Source organism: Sturnira hondurensis, unplaced genomic scaffold (genome assembly GCF_014824575.4).
Source record: "Sturnira hondurensis isolate 20B ecotype Veracruz unplaced genomic scaffold, ASM1482457v3 Scaffold0002840, whole genome shotgun sequence".
In the NCBI taxonomy this organism is placed as follows: domain Eukaryota; kingdom Metazoa; phylum Chordata; class Mammalia; order Chiroptera; family Phyllostomidae; genus Sturnira; species Sturnira hondurensis.
Genome location: NW_028075471.1, coordinates 2,569,888 through 2,588,391, shown reverse-complemented (window position 1 = coordinate 2,588,391; position 18,504 = coordinate 2,569,888). Strand labels below are relative to the sequence as shown.

The 18,504-nt window shown below is 38.7% G+C and overlaps 1 protein-coding gene across 1 annotated transcript in view; it reads left to right on the top strand.

Annotated features, from left to right (window-relative positions):
- ERC2 (ELKS/RAB6-interacting/CAST family member 2) overlaps positions 1 to 18,504 on the top strand; it is a 669,672-nt gene that overhangs the window by 322,271 nt on the left and 328,897 nt on the right. The gene's annotated exons all lie outside the window — the stretch shown is intronic.

Below are 18,504 nucleotides of genomic sequence, written 5' to 3'. Positions count from 1 at the left end.
TCATGGTATTCTTTAGTGTCACTGTTTCAGGTAGACAGTAGCAACAATCTGGTTTTTTGCTTTGCTCTTGGCATTATAATAAATTTGATGTTTGGAAGTCATGTATTCCTTGAAAAATCTTTTAAAAATTGATATATATCATGCATGCATGGAAGTGCACAAATTGTGTGATTTCAGTGTGGTGAATTTCCAGAAAGTGAACACATGCATGTAACCTGCACCTAGCTGAAAAAGAAATAGAACAGCCCTGGCTGGTGTAGCTCAGTGGATTGAGCATGGGCCTGTGAACCAAATGACCTCAGTTTGATTCCCAGTCAGGGCACATGCCTGGGTTGCAGGCCAGTTCCCAGCAGGGGATGCACAAGAGGCAACCATACATTGATATTTCTCTCCCTCTCTCCTTCCCTTCCCCTCTAAAGATAAATAAATAAAATCTTTAAAAAAAAGAAGTAGAACATCTGTTCACTGTGGAAATCCTCCACACTCCTTCCCAGTCATTATTTCTTTCAAGAATAACTATTCTGATTTGTAACACTGTAGATTAGTTTTGCTTGGTTATGAAATGCATGTTATTAGAATCATAAATTATTCTTTCTTTTCTTCCTGAATTCTTTTGTATAACATTTTATTTGTGAGATTCCCCCATATGGCTGTGTGCACTTGTAGTCAATTCATTCTCCTTCAAATTGAGTATACCATGTTTTTTGTTAATGCATCCTATTTTTCATGGGTGTTTGAGTTGTTTCCGTTTGGGGACTATCATGAATAGTACTGCTATGACATTCTACTAACTATGTTTTAGTTATCATTTGCACACTGTTCTGTTGCTTAAATACCCAGGAGTAGAAATTCTGATAGGAAGCATATACAAAAAGTATATGTTCAGCCTTTCCAAACTGGAGGTAGAGAGTAGGTACTGCATTTTGCATGAAAGTGGACTGTGCTGCTATGCATTTTTATATTTCTGGGGGAATGTATCAGTATTTACTATTTGAAAGGAATTGAAAAATGTTCATTTTCTTTGGCATGGTTTCCATTATTTGCTTTTATCTGAGAAATCAGAAGTTATTCTATAAGTCATATGGTCTGAAGTAAATTGGGTATAAATGCTCAATCTTGCCCCATTCCAATTTACCAGTCCAGAGGAAAACATTTGTTACCCTATATTTTTATAATGCTTCATTGTGATATGAGGAGGCTCCAAGTTTTAAGAAAAGAAAATTGGGAGGAGAGAACTAGTATGATCCAGTGTGATTTTTAAGGTAACAACTAGAGTCTTTTGCAAGGAAGGAGCCAACAGGTCTGACGTAAAACATCAGGACCACCCATTTTTTGCAGTGGGATTAAGGGAATGAAAGAATTGTGATTTTCAGCGTCACAGAGTCCTCCTCCCAAACAGTCCATATTTGAAGTGTAATACTGTGTATCTTCAGAAGAAGCTGCAAGGGAAAATTGAGCTGGCTTTGCAACTTGCCTATTCCTTCTAGATTTGAAGTCTATGGCCATAAATCACACTTTAGATCTCTTCTTGAACTTATACCACCTTGTAGTTGGAGGGTGTGGGTCCACAAGGGTTTGTTGTAATGAAATCAAGTTCTCCTTTTAATCAAAATAATTTAATATCATTGTCCTAGTTATCAGTCTTGTGTGATCTGATGTATTAGTTAGGAATCAGATTAGGCTGCAGTAACAAAAGGATCTCCAAATCCAGTGACTTATGTGAGATAGAAATTTACTTCTCTCTGACATCGATCTGTGTAGGTCACCTAGGATTACCTTGGTGGATTGACAGTGAAAGGGACTCAGACCCATTTGATTGCCTTGCTCTTCTATCCTCAACACATGATGGTTTCTCTCTCATGGTCCAGGATGGCTGCTCTATCTCTCTCCATCCAGTCTGTGTTCTAACCACCAGAAGAAGAGTAAGTGACAGAGGGACGACATATTCCTTTCTTTAAGGGCAGAGTCTGGATGCTATGTACATCTCTACCATGCTCATTCTTTGGCCAAAACTTAGTCCCATGGCCACTTCCAGTGGTAGGGAGGCTGAAAAATGTGGTCCTTTGATGAGGGCTACTGGCCAGCTAAACTTTCATAACTATGAATGGGTAATGGATCGCAAAAAGCAACTAATAGTCCTGTGTGAATTTGGAGGCTTTATTACTATGTCATATATCTTTATTCATGGATTCTGATCTCTTCATCTCTCTCTTACTCCTGTCTTTCTTACTTGTTTTTCTTTTTGCATAGAACTCATCCATTAAAGCTCCACAACTCACTTCTGATCTCTGGAAGTTGCTCTGTTTAACCAGGAAAAAGGACAGCAAACCCTGTGATCCTACATGTCCTTTCCCAGATCTTAAGCTGAGAAAACAGAAAATTTTCTTTACATTACTAAATTCACATGTTAATTTCTCAGAGATAATTGGGATAGTTCTAGAATCTTTAGTCTGAATGTCCTTGGCAAAGTTGAGCTAAAAAAAGGAAGAAAAACTTTGATCCCAATACCTAGCAATCTATATTTAACCAGTGCACTTGCAAGTATGTGTTAGGGAAATAATAGTTATCAGTCTCCAGTGAATTATAAAGGAAAATAATTAGCTAACCTTGAGATAACAGGGGTGGTAGGCAGCTGAATAGTAGAGTGCCTCCACTTTTCAAGAGGAATGGAGCTTGGAATGCATTGTCTTCTGACAGGAGAGCTGAGCCTTCATTGTGTGTCCCGGGAACAGGGCAGCCACATTCCTCTGTAAGCTTGTCTCAGCTCATCTGCAGGCTTCAACACCTTTGAGTCACTTGTGGTTGTCTTAGAGGGTGTAATTTTCTGACAGGTACATTTTCAGCATCACTTTTAGAGTCAGATGCTGTCTAGCTCTGCAGTTTGCTAACCCCAGTTTGACTTCCAGTTCTACCCCTATGTTTTTGTCATGTGGCTTTTGGAGAGTTTCTTTACCTTCCTCTGACCTTCTTTTTTCTGTTGATAACATGGGAAAAGTTTTCTTGTAACCTCCCATTCATGCAAGAGTTGCTAGTTAAGTGAACACTGAAGAGGATGGGTGTGTGGAACTCATCATGCTGGTAATGGAGGCCAGAAGGCACACATTAAATTAGCACAGATTTGGTCAGCCTATGTGGTGATTTATCTCTGTGAGGACATTTCTAGCAAGGGATGTAGTATAATGAAGTAATGAATAGTTTGGGCTCTGAAGTCAGACAGATCTAGACCGGATCTCCAGCTCTGTGTAGGTTTCTCTGGGTATCTGCTGCCTCATACTATTGTCACTAAGATTATTGACTCTGGAACAAATCCCAGCTGTACTCCTTTCTAATTATGTGACCTTAGGCAAACATATTTTCTCTGTATTTCAGAGCCCCTTTCATAGCAGGTACCTTAGGGTTTCAAAAAAAATAGGTGATGTAATTTATAGATAGTATTTAGTGTAGTACCTGGCACATAGTAAATGCCCAAGAAAATATAGCTGCTATATTGTTTTGGTTGATGTCATATTTTTTTAAAAAATTTAAGGACTTATTTGTTCCTCTGGCAGATGTACCTCAGTGGATTGAGCACAGGCTGTGAACCAAAGTGTCACTGGTTTGATTCCCAGTCAGAGCACATGCCTGGGTTGCAGGCCAGGTCCTCAGTGGGGGGGCATGTGAGAAGCAACCACACATTGATGTTTCTCTCCCTCTCTCCCTTCCACCCTTCCCCTCTCTTTAAAAATAAATAGATAAAACCTGGTACATGTGCCAGTGCTTGGGATGCCAGTGTTGGCGGCATCTGTAGCTCTCCTTCCTTGGTTTCTAAAACCCACGCCCACAGTGAGAGTTGGGCTCATGCCATCTTTCTCCCACCCCTGTGAACCCCACTCCAGCTGAAACACTTATTCCCTTTCTACACTCTCAGCCCACTCCCACCCCTCCCCTATCCAAGTGTGTCCTGGCCCACAGCAGCAGAAACCGCACCATCTCTACCTCCACATTCTCCATGCGGCACGTACAGCAGTGCCTACGAGTGTTCTTAAAGGAGAGATGAGTAACACTGCAGCCAGCCCAATGTCCACTGCCACTTCAAGTACTGGAAGAAATACAGGGAAGTCTACAAGCTTTGCCTCACAATTGCAGAGTATGATTTGTTTAGGACTTCTGGCCAAGATGGAGGCATAGATAGACACACTGTGCCTCCTCACATGATCAAAAGAAGGACAACAACAATTAAAAAAATAAAACAACAATCAGAACTGACAGAAAATTGAACTGTGTGGAAATCTGACAACCAAGGAGTTAGAAAAGACACATCCATCCAGACTGGTAGGAGGGGTTGAGTCAGGCAGCTGGGGCAGAGAGGACTGGTGACAAGGAGGTGGCTAGTGGACCAGGGTGCTCAAGACGGTGGCTGACAGACCCAGCAAGGTGACCGATTGTGGAACGGGTGCTCAAGGCTGTAGCTGGTAGACTATGCGGTCCCACATTCGAATGCAGATAAACCAGGCAAAACAAAGGGGGAGCAGGAACTCCCAGCCTCACAGGAAAGTTTGTTGGAGAGACCCACAGGGTACTAGAACATACATAAATCCACCCACCTGGGGATCAGCACCAGAAGGGCCCAATTTGTGTGTGGGAAGCAGGGAAGTGGCTGAAATCTGGCAGAGAGTGGAGCAAGTGCCATGGTTCCCTTTCAGGCCCCTTCCTCACATACAGCATCAAAACCCAGCAACTGGGTTGCCCCGCCCCAGTGAACATCTAAGGCTCCACCCCTTACTACATAACAGGCACATCAGGACAAAAAAATTGACCAAATGAAAGAATAGATCAAAGCACCAGAAAAAATACAACTAAGCAATGAAGAGGTAGTCAATCTATCAGATGAACTGTTCAAAACACTTGTAATCAGGATGCTCACAGAATTGATTGAATTTGGTCACAAATTAGATGGAAAAATTAAGGCTACACTAAGTGAAATAAAGGAAAATGCACAGGAAACCAGTAGTGATGGGAAGGAAACCGGGACTCAAAGCAATGGTGCAGACTAGAAGGAAGATAGAAACATCTAATCAGAAAAGAATGAAGAAACAAGAATTCTAAAAAAAAGAGGAGAGGATTAGGAACCTCCAGGACATTTTTAAATGTTCCAACACCCAAATTATAGAGGTGCCAGAAGGAGAAGAGGAAGAACAACAAATTGAAAACTTATTTGAAAATATAATGAAGGAGAACTTCCCCAATCTGGCAAAGGAAATAGACTTCCAGGAAATCCAGGAAGCTCAGAGACTCCCTAAGAAGTTGGACCCAAGAAGGAACACACCAAGGCACATCATCATTACATTACCCAAGATTAAAAATAAGGAGAGGATCTTGGAAGCAGCAAGAGAAAAGAAGATAGTTACCTACAAAGGAGTTCCCATCAGACTGTCAGCTGATTTCTCCCAAGAGACCTTACAGGCAAGAAGGGGCTGGAAAGAAGTATTCAAAGTCATGAAAGGCAAGGACCTATATCCAAGATTACTCTGTCCAGCAAAGCTTTAATTTAGAATGGAAGGACAGAGAAAGTGCTTCTCAGATAAGGTCAAGTTAAAGGAGTTCATCATCACCAAGTCCTTATTATATGAAGTGTTAAAGGGACTTATCTAAGAAAAAGAAGATAAAAATATGAATAGTAAAATGACAGCAAACTCACAATTATTAATAACCATTCCTAAAACAAAAACAAAAACAAACTAAGCAAACAACTAGAACAGAAACAGAACTAGAGAAATGGAAATCACATGGAGAGTTATCAACAGGGGAGTGGGAGGTATACCTTTGGGAAAAGGTATAGAGAATAAGTAGCATAGATGGTAGGTATAAAATAGATGGGGGGGGGTAAGAATAGCATGGGAAAAGTAGAAGCCAAAGAACTTCCATGTATGACACATGGACATGAACTAAAGGGGAGTGATGTGGATGGGAGAGGGTGTGCAGAGTGGAGGGGAGTGGAGGGGGAAATATGGGAAAACTGTAATAGCATAATCAACAAAATGTATTAAAAATAGATAGATAAAATCTTTCAACTCCACTAAAAGAAGACAAGCAACCCAATTAAAAAAATGGGCAAAGGACTTGAACAGACATTTCTCTAAGGAGGACATACAAAGGATCCAGAGACACATGAAAAGATGCTTGATATTGCTAGGTATCAGAGAGATGCAAATTAAAACCACAATGAGATACCACTTTACACCAGTCAGAATGGACGTCATAAACAAAGAAACAAACAACAAGTGCTGGAGAGGTTGTGGGGAAAAGGGGACTCCAGTTCACTGTTGGTGGGATTGCAGACTGGTACAACCACTATGGAAAACAGTATGGAATTTCCTAAGAATACTAAAAATGAACATGCCTTTTGACCCAGCAATTCCACTATTAGGAGTATATTCTAAGAACCCTGAAGCACCAATCCAAAAGAACCTATGCACCCCGATGTTCATAGCAGCACAATTTACAATAACCAAGAGTTGGAAGCAACCTAGATGCCTATCAGTAAATGACTGGATCAAAAAGCTATGGTATATTTACACAATGGACTTCTATGCTGCTGAAAGGAAGAAGGAACTACTACCCTTTGCAACATCATGGATGGAACTGGAAAGCATTATGCTGAGTGAAATAAGCCAGGCGGTGAAAGACAAATACCATATGATATTACTGTTAACAGGAATCTAAACAAAAAAAAACAAACAAGCAAGCAAAATATGACCAATGACACTCAAATATGGAAGAGGCTGACAGGGACCAGAGGGGAGAGGGGAGAGAATCATAGGGGAAAAGGGGATGGACTCACATGAACAAGTATAAAGGACACATGGACAATAACTAAGATGGGGGGCAGAAATGGGAGGGAGGTGGGGAGCACTGGGGGGGGGGCAGGGCTGGGAATATAAGACAGAAAACTGTACCTGAACAAGAATTAAATAACAATTAAAATTAAAAAAATAAATAAAGCGATGATTTTCAATACTCCTACCTTCTATTTCCTAGAGTAGTTTAAAATGATTTTTTAAAACTTGAATAAAACTATAAACTTGAAAAAAAGTTTATTGAATTTTTAACAGCTTTATTTAGGTATGATTGACTTACATTAAACTGCATGTATTCAGTGTGTGAAACTTGATTGATTTTGACATATGGATACTCAAACAGTGAAGATAATGGACCTATTACTTCCCCAAATTTCTTCATGCTTCTTTGTAATCTTTCCCTCCTTCCTCTCCAAAATCTCTCCACTCCACTCCCCTGATGATTTGTTTTATGTTGCTGTAGATAACTTTGTAATTTCTAACATCATGTAGTACGTATGTATTCTTTCTTGACTTGCATATTTTTACTTGTTCATGTTATATGAATCAACAGGTCATGCCTTCTTATTGCCAACTAGTATGCTAGTAACAATGGCCTATTCATTCATTTACCTATTGTTGGACATTTGGGTTGTTTCAGTTTGGGCCTATTATAAATAAAGTTGCTATGTTCATTCCTGTACATGTCTTCGTAGGGAGAAACATTTTCTTTTCTCCTGGTTAAGTACCAAAGAGTGGAATGGCTGGGTCATATGTAGGATATTTTTGACTTTTTAAGAAATTGCTGACTATTTTCAAAAATGGTTATACCATTTTACTTTCCAAGTATCAGTATATAAGAATTCCAGTTTCTTCAAATCCTCATTGACACTTGGTATGGTCAATCATTTTAATTTAGCCATTTTAATTGATATGTAGTAGCATCTAATTGTGTTTTTAATTTTTCTTTCCCTACTGACTAATGAAGTTGAGTATCTTTCTACATGCTTGTTTGCCACCTGTGTAGATTCTTTGGTGAAGTGTTTTTTCAAATATTTTGCCTGTTTTATATTGGGTTGTTTGTTTCTTTATTTTTGAGTGTTGAGAGTTCTTTATATATTCTACATTTGACTACTTTACTACAGGTGTGATTTGCAAGTACTTTTTCTAGTGTGTGTATTTTTTTTGAAGACATAGTCTTCATTTTTAAAAAGATTTTATTTATTTATTTTTAGAGGAGAAGGGAAGGATAAAGGGGGAGAAATATCAATGTATGGTTGCCTCTCATGTGTCCCCTGATGAGAACTGACCTGCAACCCAGGCATGTGCCCTGACTGGGAATTGAACCAGCGACCCTTTGCTTCACAGGCTCGTGCTCAATTCACTGAGCTACACCAGCCAGGACAGTTTTTAAGAAGTCTAATCACCAATAGTTTTTCTTTTTTTAATTTCAGTATGGCTAAGAAATTGTTGCCTAATATAAGGACACATAGATTTTTCTCCTAGACATTTTATAGTTTTAGGTTCCAAAGTTGGGTTTAATATCCATTTTAGGTTAATTTTGTAAGGGGAGTGAGGTATAGCTCAGAGGTAGTTTTGTTTCTGCATATATATGTCACATTGTTCCAGGACTATTAGTTGAGAACATTATCCTTTGTCTACTGCATTGTCTTTGTACTTGTTTAATATCAATTGACCATAAATGTGTAGAACTGTTTTGTGATTCTGTATTCTACTCTGTTGCATGGGTCTGTTTTTCTATGTTGATGCTAGTACCACACTGTCTCAATTACTTTTTATTAAGTGTTGAAATCAGGTAATATATTTTTTAAATCTTCTTTTTAACTTCTTTTTCCAAGTTATTTAGCTATTCTTGGTCTTTTGCATTACCACATGAATTTTTGAACCAATTGATTTCTACAAATGTGTCTATTAGAATTTTGATTGGAATTGTGTTGACCCTATAGATCAGTTTGGGGAAAATTGACATCCTGATAGTGAGCCTTTTAATCCTTAAACACAGTCTACTTGTCATTCTGTTTATATCATTAATTTATTTTAGCAACATTTTATAATTTTTAGTGTCAGGTCTTCTACATTTCTTTGTTATATTTATCCCTATTCATCTTTACTATTTTGTTGTTAATATTTTGACAAAAATTTAATTTATGACTGTACATTGTACATAAAAATGCACTTTATTGTTGTATGTTTTATATTTTGATCTTGTTTCAGTATACTTACTAAACTCACTTGAATTCTAGAAACTTTTTTTACATTCTCTGTGATCTTTTTATGGAAATGATTATTCTGTTTGTGAAAATGATAATTTCATGTCTTCCTTTAAATTTAGGTATTTTAAAGTTTCTCTTTTTTTCATATTGTACTGACTAAAACCTACAGTACAATGTTACAGGGGTAAATGCAGACATCTTTGTCTTGTTCATGATTTGAACACTTCCTGTTTCTGCTGAAGTGATCATACTATTTTTCTGTCGGGACTTTAAGGAACTTGTCCTACTGTCTTCTAGTATCCATGATTTCTGAGGATAGATGTACAATTATTCTATTCATTGTTCTCCTCCTTGCAGCATGTCATTTTTCTCTAGTTCTTTAAAATAATATTTAAAAATTTGAGTTTGAGTGGTTTGGTTTTCATGTAGCTATTTGTGGTTTTCCTTTGAGTTAATCCTATATGAAGTTTGCTGTACTTCTTGAAATGATAAATTTATATATTTAACCAAATTTCAGAAGTTTCTGCCATATAAAAATTGTTTTTCAACATGAGATTCTCTTCTTCTTCTGGGATTGCAATGGCATAAAGTTAAGACATTTTGATATTGTTCCACTGGTCCTGAGGCTCTGTTTATGTTTTGTTAAGTTTTTTACTTCCTTTTCTTTGGATTGAATGATTTCTATTGATTTATCTTCAAGTTTCCTGACTGTTTCCTTGGTTATATTTGTTCTGCCACTAAAACATTCAATGCTTTTTAATTTCAGATATTTTATTTTTATAGTTTCTATAGCTACTAAAATTTTCCATTTTTCTACTCATTTTAACCTTTATCTTATGGAGCGTAGTTATAATACTTGCTTTAATGTTTTTTGTCTGATAATCATGATCATGTTGGTGTTGACATCTATCGATTATCTTTTTCTTTGCAAATTGGTCACATTTTCCTATTTTTTGTATGTCAAGTACCCTGAACAATCTAAATTTTATATAGTTCAAACTTTGCATCTTGCTAAAATCCTCCAGAGAATATTGAATTTTATTTTATTTTATTTATTACTTTCTTTATTTTTGGCTTAGCAGGCAGTCCACCTAGTTAGATTCACACTGTTTCATCTTCTGTGAGTGGCGGTTCCTAGGCTAGTTCAATTCTCACAGCTTTTAGGTCTATGTCACACTTGCATAGCTTAGATATGCGCTGGGTAGTGTTTCTGATTCATTCACAGAATGACAAAATTTTCATCTTCAGCTCTTTCCTCTTCGGGATTTCCTCCACATTCCACAACTTACAGGGCCCTCTTTCTCAGAGGGTTATGAAGATGGTTAGGAAGACGGTATTTCTCATGGTGGTCTAACTGCCCACTGCTAGGCTATTGCAGCAGAGTGCTACAATCAGGATCCACCTTGGGGCAAAACTGGAAGAGAGAAAAAGAGGGAGGATATGAGGATTTCCCCTACCCTCCTTTGATCTCAGATGCCTCTCTCCCCAGTTCTACAGAGGAAAACAAGAGATTTCTCTGAGAACTATAGGTGTATAAGCTTCTGCTGGTACTTCACTTTCAGGGCTTTCAGGGAGTTGCTTCTACATTTCATCCAGATTCTTAAGTTGAAATCAATGAGAGGAATAGGCTGGAGTGGGCCACTCCATCCCGGACTACAATAGAAGTTTCAGAGCATTATTTAAAGGGTAAATGTTTTCTCCCATGTTCTTTAAAAAGTTCAGTTCAGAATTTATTCTTTCATGCTTCTTAGTGTTTAAATGATTTTTCTAAATAGTCACAGTTGGTAGCACAACTGTAATCCAAGCTGAGTGTTTAAAATGGCTGACAGCATTCCAGCTGGTTTCGATCAGGTTGGCCACAGTGATGGATGCATGGAACACAGGCCATGTTGTGTGGCTTCCCCCGGTGCTTCTGAGTGCAACAGGTTTGCATACGTCACGGATGACAATTTCTCATGAGGGACTCTGCAGTGACCATAGATCTTGGAACTTTCTGCTGGTGAGAATTTTTGTTTTTGCTGTGTGAGTCATATAGCTCCCAATGATTCCTGACATTTCTCATAGTCTTAAGCCCAGGTTTTGTCACTATGGGGAATGAAGAAATATAGAATTTTTAGGGACCCATGGACAATGGGAAGGGTAGGATTGCATTTCCAAAGAGGGGTTCTGCTCATGTTATGGAAATGGATAATAAAAGAACAACTTGATTTATATTATGCCCAAGATTTTTTCCATGATATATTGACTGATTAAATCTGTGTAGTGATTATTCAGTTACTGTCTTTACCCACACATCCATTGACATCTATGAATAATTAGACCACTAGTAGAAGCAACATAGGAGCTAATTATGACCATATGACTTTATCATTTCTTTCTTCCTTTAACACATGGAGGGAATAAATAAGTATATTGGAATAAGGCCAAGAATGCTCCTTACCCAAAAGGGACTTATTGCAGAGGAATCCGGAACAATTAGACAGTGTTACCTCCTTTTGTTAAGGCAGTCATCTGGGGTCATAGCTAATGTGAAGGAGGGCATTGTCAGCAACGAGTAAAGTGAGGCTGTTGGTAAAATGAAACAGGCCGTGCTTTCCTCTGTGACCTCTCACTACAACCAGGTCTCCCGTGATAGCCATTGGCGCCCAGGAAAATTGGGCGGAAGAGTTGGAACCCTTCCCAGTCCAGAATATGCCTTCCCAGCCCTTCTACTTGAGAGCTATTTTAAATCTTTTTGAAACTATCTAAGTAGAGATAAAGTAGGAAAATATACACTGCTAATAAATAGAAAAGTTTAATACAATTTTTCTATAGGATGAATATAGGGGAGAGAAAATCAAAATGGAAATCAGGACTCTTGGATTTATGAACTTGACACAGTTGATGATACTCTGTAGGCCTAAGTTTCAGCCTTTTGTATAATGGGGGGGTATTTATTAATAGTTCAAAGAAAAATGAAAATTATTAAATAATGGTAGTCGTCAGGTTTGTTGTGTACACCACAGGGATTAGCTCACTTAATCTCATAGCAACTCTAATATACAAACTATTAATATTTTCTTTTTCCAGGTGAGGGAACTGAGGCTTAGAGAAGGTTTATTTGACTTGCCAAAGACAAATAGTTAGTCTTCTAATTCATGCTTCCTGACTTTAGGCTCTGGTAGACCCTAGAAAATTGGAACTACTCAGTAGTAGAGGCCAACTGGAGTCGTGTTCTGATTGTTTAATAGTGGCTTCCTGAAGCTGGAGCGCTGTGTTCATAGTCATTTCAAGATCCATCCTGGCTAAATGCACTAGAATAGTTCCTAATTGATTATCAACCCCTGCAATGGCACAGGAGGGCAAAATGAACGCACGTTTGCCCAGTGTTTGCCGTCCACACCAGGTGGTTACTGAGGACCCTTTCAACAAAAACACTGAACCCAATAGTTAATGATGCTGCCTCTAGCAAATATAGCAGTTTTTCAGTTTACATAATTTCACATTAACTTTAGGGCTTTTTGATATCACCACAGACAAAGTATTGGTTTTCCAGAGGAAAGCTCTTTAAAATAGATTTTGAGAGATGGCCTAAATTATCACAGGACTGTAAGAACCATTATACATGCATATAGTCCTAATATTAAAAAACCTAGAACTAACTATGATAGTAAAAAGAATCAGCATGATATGACGTCACATAATAATTATTGTGTATTTTGAGATCGATGTTTGTGTCTTGAGGAACAGGGATATTATAAATTTTTGCACAGATACACAAACACTTAGTGACAAATTAAGTCTGAGAAAATTTATGGAGTATATCCTACTCTTGAATGTTTAAAGATTCAAAATATAATCATTAGATAAGAGAAATCTGGTAAATTTTTATATTCTGTTTCCCAATAACTTTGACCATGGAACCATTTTACTTGTTAACAACTATTAAAATCCTAAAGAACTATTGTCACACTTTTGGAAATACCAGCCTAAGATTCACATGTATCAAATGAAATAGGAATATATTTTAGGGTGACTTGCTTCCCTTAATCAGGATGAAATTGACATTGAGAGCTAAGCAACCCTGCTCACAGCTTGAAATGAGGACATAAGGAAGAACTCTTTGGGTGAAGTTAATTGCCAACTGAAATGAATTTCAGTTGAAAGTTACTAAGTCATAATAATAAACAAATGGTAGTTCCAGCAGCAGCCTCAGTCCTGGGGTAAATCATCATAAAATAGTGTTGATTTAAGGGAGGAAAAAATTATTTATTTTACCTAGAACAGAGAAGACATAGAAATGAACATGTTCAATAATTCCATGGAAAAAATCTAAAACCTTACCTTAGTATCTAACCACATTTAGGCAAAAACAGCTTTGTTATACCCAATTCAATGTTCTTTTAAAATTAGAAAGAGACCCACTGGGTAAGTCAATACTTCCTAAATTTTTGTGTTTATCTGAGTGATATATAGGCTTATTAAAAATGCAGGACTCCCAAATGCATTGAGATTTTGATTAGCAGGTGTGGGTTGAGGCCCAGAATACTATATTCTTTTACAACATGTGGAGAAACAATGATGTAAACCATATGATAATTCTAGAAATGATAAAGTACTGTGAGAACCCTTGGAACCCTCAACATAAATAATCATTCCACCCTGGCTGATTTTTGGAAAAATATCAAAAAATGCATTGCATTGCCCTTTATATTAGTTGGAACCAACTAATACTTTAACACATAGATTAAAAATGTAAATCCTCAAACATATAAGAGTTAGTTTCTTGCTTGTACAGAAGTTGTTGCTTTTTTTAACTCATGTAAATAGTCTAAGTAGGGTCTATGTTAACAGTCTTGCTCCCACATAATCATTATGGGAGGCAGGAAGATGGAGTCTTGGGCATCTTCAACTTCTGGCATCACTTGGGTGTTGACATACAGCTGGTGAAAGGTGAGAAAGCCTGGAGAATCATGAATAGTGTTACGGCTGAATTGTGTACCACCACCGCCCTGCCCCATTCGTGGTACTGGCTCCAACCACCAGTACCCTGAGTGAGTACCCTGGGTGGTCAGAATATGACCCTTTTTTAAGAGACAGGGCCTTTAAAGAGGTTATCAAGTTAAAATGAGGCCCTTAGTGTGGGCCCTAATCCAATATGCTGGTATTGGTTCCTGTATAAGAAGAGAAAATTTAGATGCACAGAGAAACATTAGGGATGTGTGTGCACAGAGAAAAGACTGTGTAAAGACACAGCAAGAAGATGCCAAGGTGAGAGGTCTTTGGGACAAACCAAACCTACCAACATCTTGATCTTGGACGTCTATCCTCCAGAACTGTAAGCAAATAAATTTTTGTTGTTTAAGCCACTCAGTCTGTGGTATTTGTTATGGCAGCCCTAATAAACTAATATTTGCACATGGTTTTCACTCATACTCCATTAACTAGAAGTTAGTCGCATGGCTTCCTAAGTGCAGTAGGATCTGAAAAGTGTAACCTGGCTACATGCCAGGGAGAAGATAAAATGAGATTAGTAAATAGTGTCTGCCATGACCTTTTGTCTCACCTTTTGCATTTGTACTATACATCTAAGGGTATCATCAGCTTATTAATTCTAGTAGACCATATCATCAGCTCTCTTCTCTAGCTCAAACAAAATTCTCCTTTGGTGAGAGGTAAATGGACAATGGGAAGAATTACCTGAAGATTCTGGCTCATCTGCCCTCAAGCTATCATACCTGGAGCATTCATTACATGGTTGTTGGAAGTGAGGAAAAGAGAAAAGAGAGAACAGGACAAATGAAACTGAGGCCAAGAGTGGTAACCATTTATATTGTCCAAAACCCAAAATGGAAGGCTTGTTTTAATAGCAAATCCATTAGCTGCAACATGGTGAAGTAGAGGAGTGTTTTCCAATTTTTAATTTAAGGCAAACAGATCTTAAGTGTGCAGCTTGAGAAAGTTTTCATAAATTCAACTTACCCACGAGGTCAGCATCCAGATCATAAAATACAAGATTATCACTGCAGCAGTCTCTTACACTCTTCAGTCACTACACTCCAAGGGTAACTCCAATCCAGACTTTTAACCACACAGTTTGGTTTTACCTATTGAACTTTACATTTGGGGTCATACACTATGTACTGCTTTGCGTCTATTTCTTTGACTCAACATTATGTTTATGAGACCCATTCATATTGTGTGTATCCAGTTTAATAGTTTACTTATTCTTGTTGTACAGGACTTCACAGCATGACTATATTATAATTTATTTATTTATTCTTTTCTTGATGGGCATTTAGGCTGTCTCCAGTTTGAGGCAATTACAAATAGTGCTGCTATTTGTAATATTTCCTTTGTGAGAATATATGTACAATTCTCTTGGGAGTAGAATTGCTTCATCACAGGTATGTTCATTTTCAGCTTTAGCAGATATTACAAAACAATTTTTCAAAGTGGTTGTACCAAAAGAGCTTGTTATTCCATGTTCTATTCTTCCCTTTCTGTCCCACTCTAAAAATATCCTTTGTGCTGCATCCCTATGGCCCTATCACTGGTCCTCAAGGCCTCGATCTGTCAGACCAGCCTAGAAGAGGCCTCACATAGGCCTGCCATGTGCCTCCCTTGTCAACATTTGCCTATTTGTTGCATTCACTTTGGTCCATTTTAACTTTAAATAAAATCAATTCCAGAGTAGTTATGAAGCATTCTACCAGTTAGTGTACTGCAGTTAACAAACTCGATGCAAAGGCACTTAGGCCAGAAAGCATATTAGTTTAGTGGGTCCTCATAACTGAGAAAAGCTAGAGAGATGCAATTCCCAAAGAGTCATCAGGACCCTGTCCCTCCTGATGGACCTCAGCCATCTTCTCTCTGTGTAGCAGCCTTCCCTCCTGTTAGGAGTGGGTTTTCTCCATGGAGTGGATAACAGCAGCCTCCAGTTCCCTTCTTCTCTTATTCGGCCCCACCAGGATTCAGGCAACCCCTGAAACAGTCATTTGCTCTCAGGGTGAGGAAGGGAAGGGGCATGTACTATGGGCCTGAACTGGGTAAAATGCCCACCCCATGGTGGGAAGGAGTAGGATCCATGCTTGAGCTATTCACCAGGACAACAGACCATGATAAGAAGGCTATTTGCCAAAGCATGAAGGGTACTGGGCCAAGAAAGACAAGAGCTGTCCACTCTGAAGTCAGTTTGTGCTTCCTCTGGGAAGATATTGACATTTCAAAGAGCGTCACATGTGGTCCAGCTTGAATGATGGGAATTTAAGGCTCTGGGGCAGGTGAACTCTCTGGGGTCACTCCAAATCACTCAGATGGGTGACTGCCCATGACCAGCTTTCTTATGAGGCCAGCTCTGCTACAATGGGCATAAAATATCTCATTATAATGGACCCAGTTTTGGTCTGCTAACTCAGCACAAAGAGGCCAAGTGAGTCCTTCATGTCTTTTAAAATGGAAATGAAAGGATCTACACAGTACCCGACATGATCAGTTTAGCCAAGATGATACTGGCAAAGCCATGGCTGATTGGTGAATGAAAGGAGGTGTTAGCCATGATGATTCCGGGCAGCATAATGACTATTAACAATCCCTGCGAGTGAGGAACAGTCTGGCTGGTGGTAGAGTCAGTGATGCGGGTGAGAAAAACAATCAAACAAGCTCACTGCGAGTCTCTCAGCCTCTACTTTCATTACCATGCAATTTATAGTAAGACAGAATAATTTAACTAAAATGATATAATAGGTCTTGGCCCTAATTGAGTAACTTGAAGATTATGTTGTGACAGCATGAATTTTAGAAGCAGGCCCCACATGTTAGTTGTTTTTAAATTCCTTGTGGAGTAAATGAGGATCTTAAAGGAAATTGTTTTGGCTGACTGTCACCATGCCAAGTTCAAAATCGCTTGAGTGACTACACTATACCAGGTTCAAATCTCAGGGTATTTGAGAAAGGACAGGTAAAATGTACTCTTGGATGGCTCTATAATGAGTGAACCAGTGGAGTTAATGTCTACCTATTTAATGAAAATAGTAGAGCAAAGTGGAAATTTTCAGTGGAAATGTCCTTAATGCCCTCTTGGAAAAAGAAAATATGCTTGAAGTTTTAAGTTAGATCCTAAAAACATCAAAGAAAGATCATTCTTAAACCACCTCCACATGCACACTGGCAGCAAAGTGAATGCATCCACGTTGCAAGTGTTCTCTCTGCCCTGCCCTTGCCAGCTGTGCGATCTTGGGCTGAGCACTATGTCTTTAAGCCCCAGCTGATGGTATTAACTTCAAAGGATTGGTATGAAATATGCTCCATCATCAGATAGTCTCCTTAAAGAGCTTTGTACAGTGTAGGGCACATGGAAGCTCTCAATACATATTAGCTGTTAGGAGGTTTGTAAATTCATAACTGTTCATACTTTTGTTGTGAGGATTGAATGATGGTCCCAGGGGGGGACTTTAGCATGGACATGGGGTCAGCTCTCTCTGTAATGACCATCAGCCTCATCAAGAGCAATGGTTAGGTTTCTTTTCTGTCAAGTCTTGCTGATCCTTTAGGAAACACTACTGCTGATCTTCTGTTTCAGTTTGGGACACTGATCCTAACCATAGGCTAATATATAACTATGCCGTTCAAATGTGCTTCAGTAAAGATGACAGAATACTGTTGGCCGATCAGTAAGTGAACGGGTCAGTGGAATTTGGCTCAGCAGCACTTGGCCCCATCACATCTAGAGATTCTTCAAGCTTGTTGCCATGTGTTGGATCGACGGCCCAGAACTCAAACACTTAGAATGAGCCCCTCCCACAGCCACACAGGCCAGGGAGCCTGGGTTCATTTTGGTGCTCAGATATCAATGTGGGGAATGATTTTTGGCAGTCCCATAGAATGCCCGCTCTTGCAGTTAAACAAGAAATAAGCATTGGGGGTTATGACTGGGTTTCTCTTTAGCATTCCTCAATGCTGGTTAACCAACCAGTCACACTGGCTGGTTAATGAGACTTCTCTCCCTCCCTCATGAAGGAATTCGTTTTCAGAAGACAAATTAATTCATAAGAATTTCTCTCCCCGCTTTCCTTCATTTTCTGTAGCTTTTGTCCTCCTTGTCTTTCTCACTTCATTCCTTCCTCCCTCCTTTGCTCATTCTATTTACTTCCTTCTTTCTTATTCTTTCCAAATTTTGTTTTACCCATATTTAACAAGTAGCCAGAGAAACTTCTAGATTATGAAACATTTACCTGACATTTGTACCAACGAGGCTGTCTCCCTCTCTCTTATGTTAGTTTCTTGCGAAGTGGCTGGACCACAGCACTCACTAAATGTTCCTTAAATTGTTAAATGGATGAATAATTGGATGAATAAGTGAATGAATTATCTCATGTCCTGCAGAGCAAATCGTTAACTACCTGATTCCATCTTCTCATTTGAAAGTTTCTCATTTTGATGGCAAGTTAGCCAGTGTTCTGCAGCTGGCCTGCCTT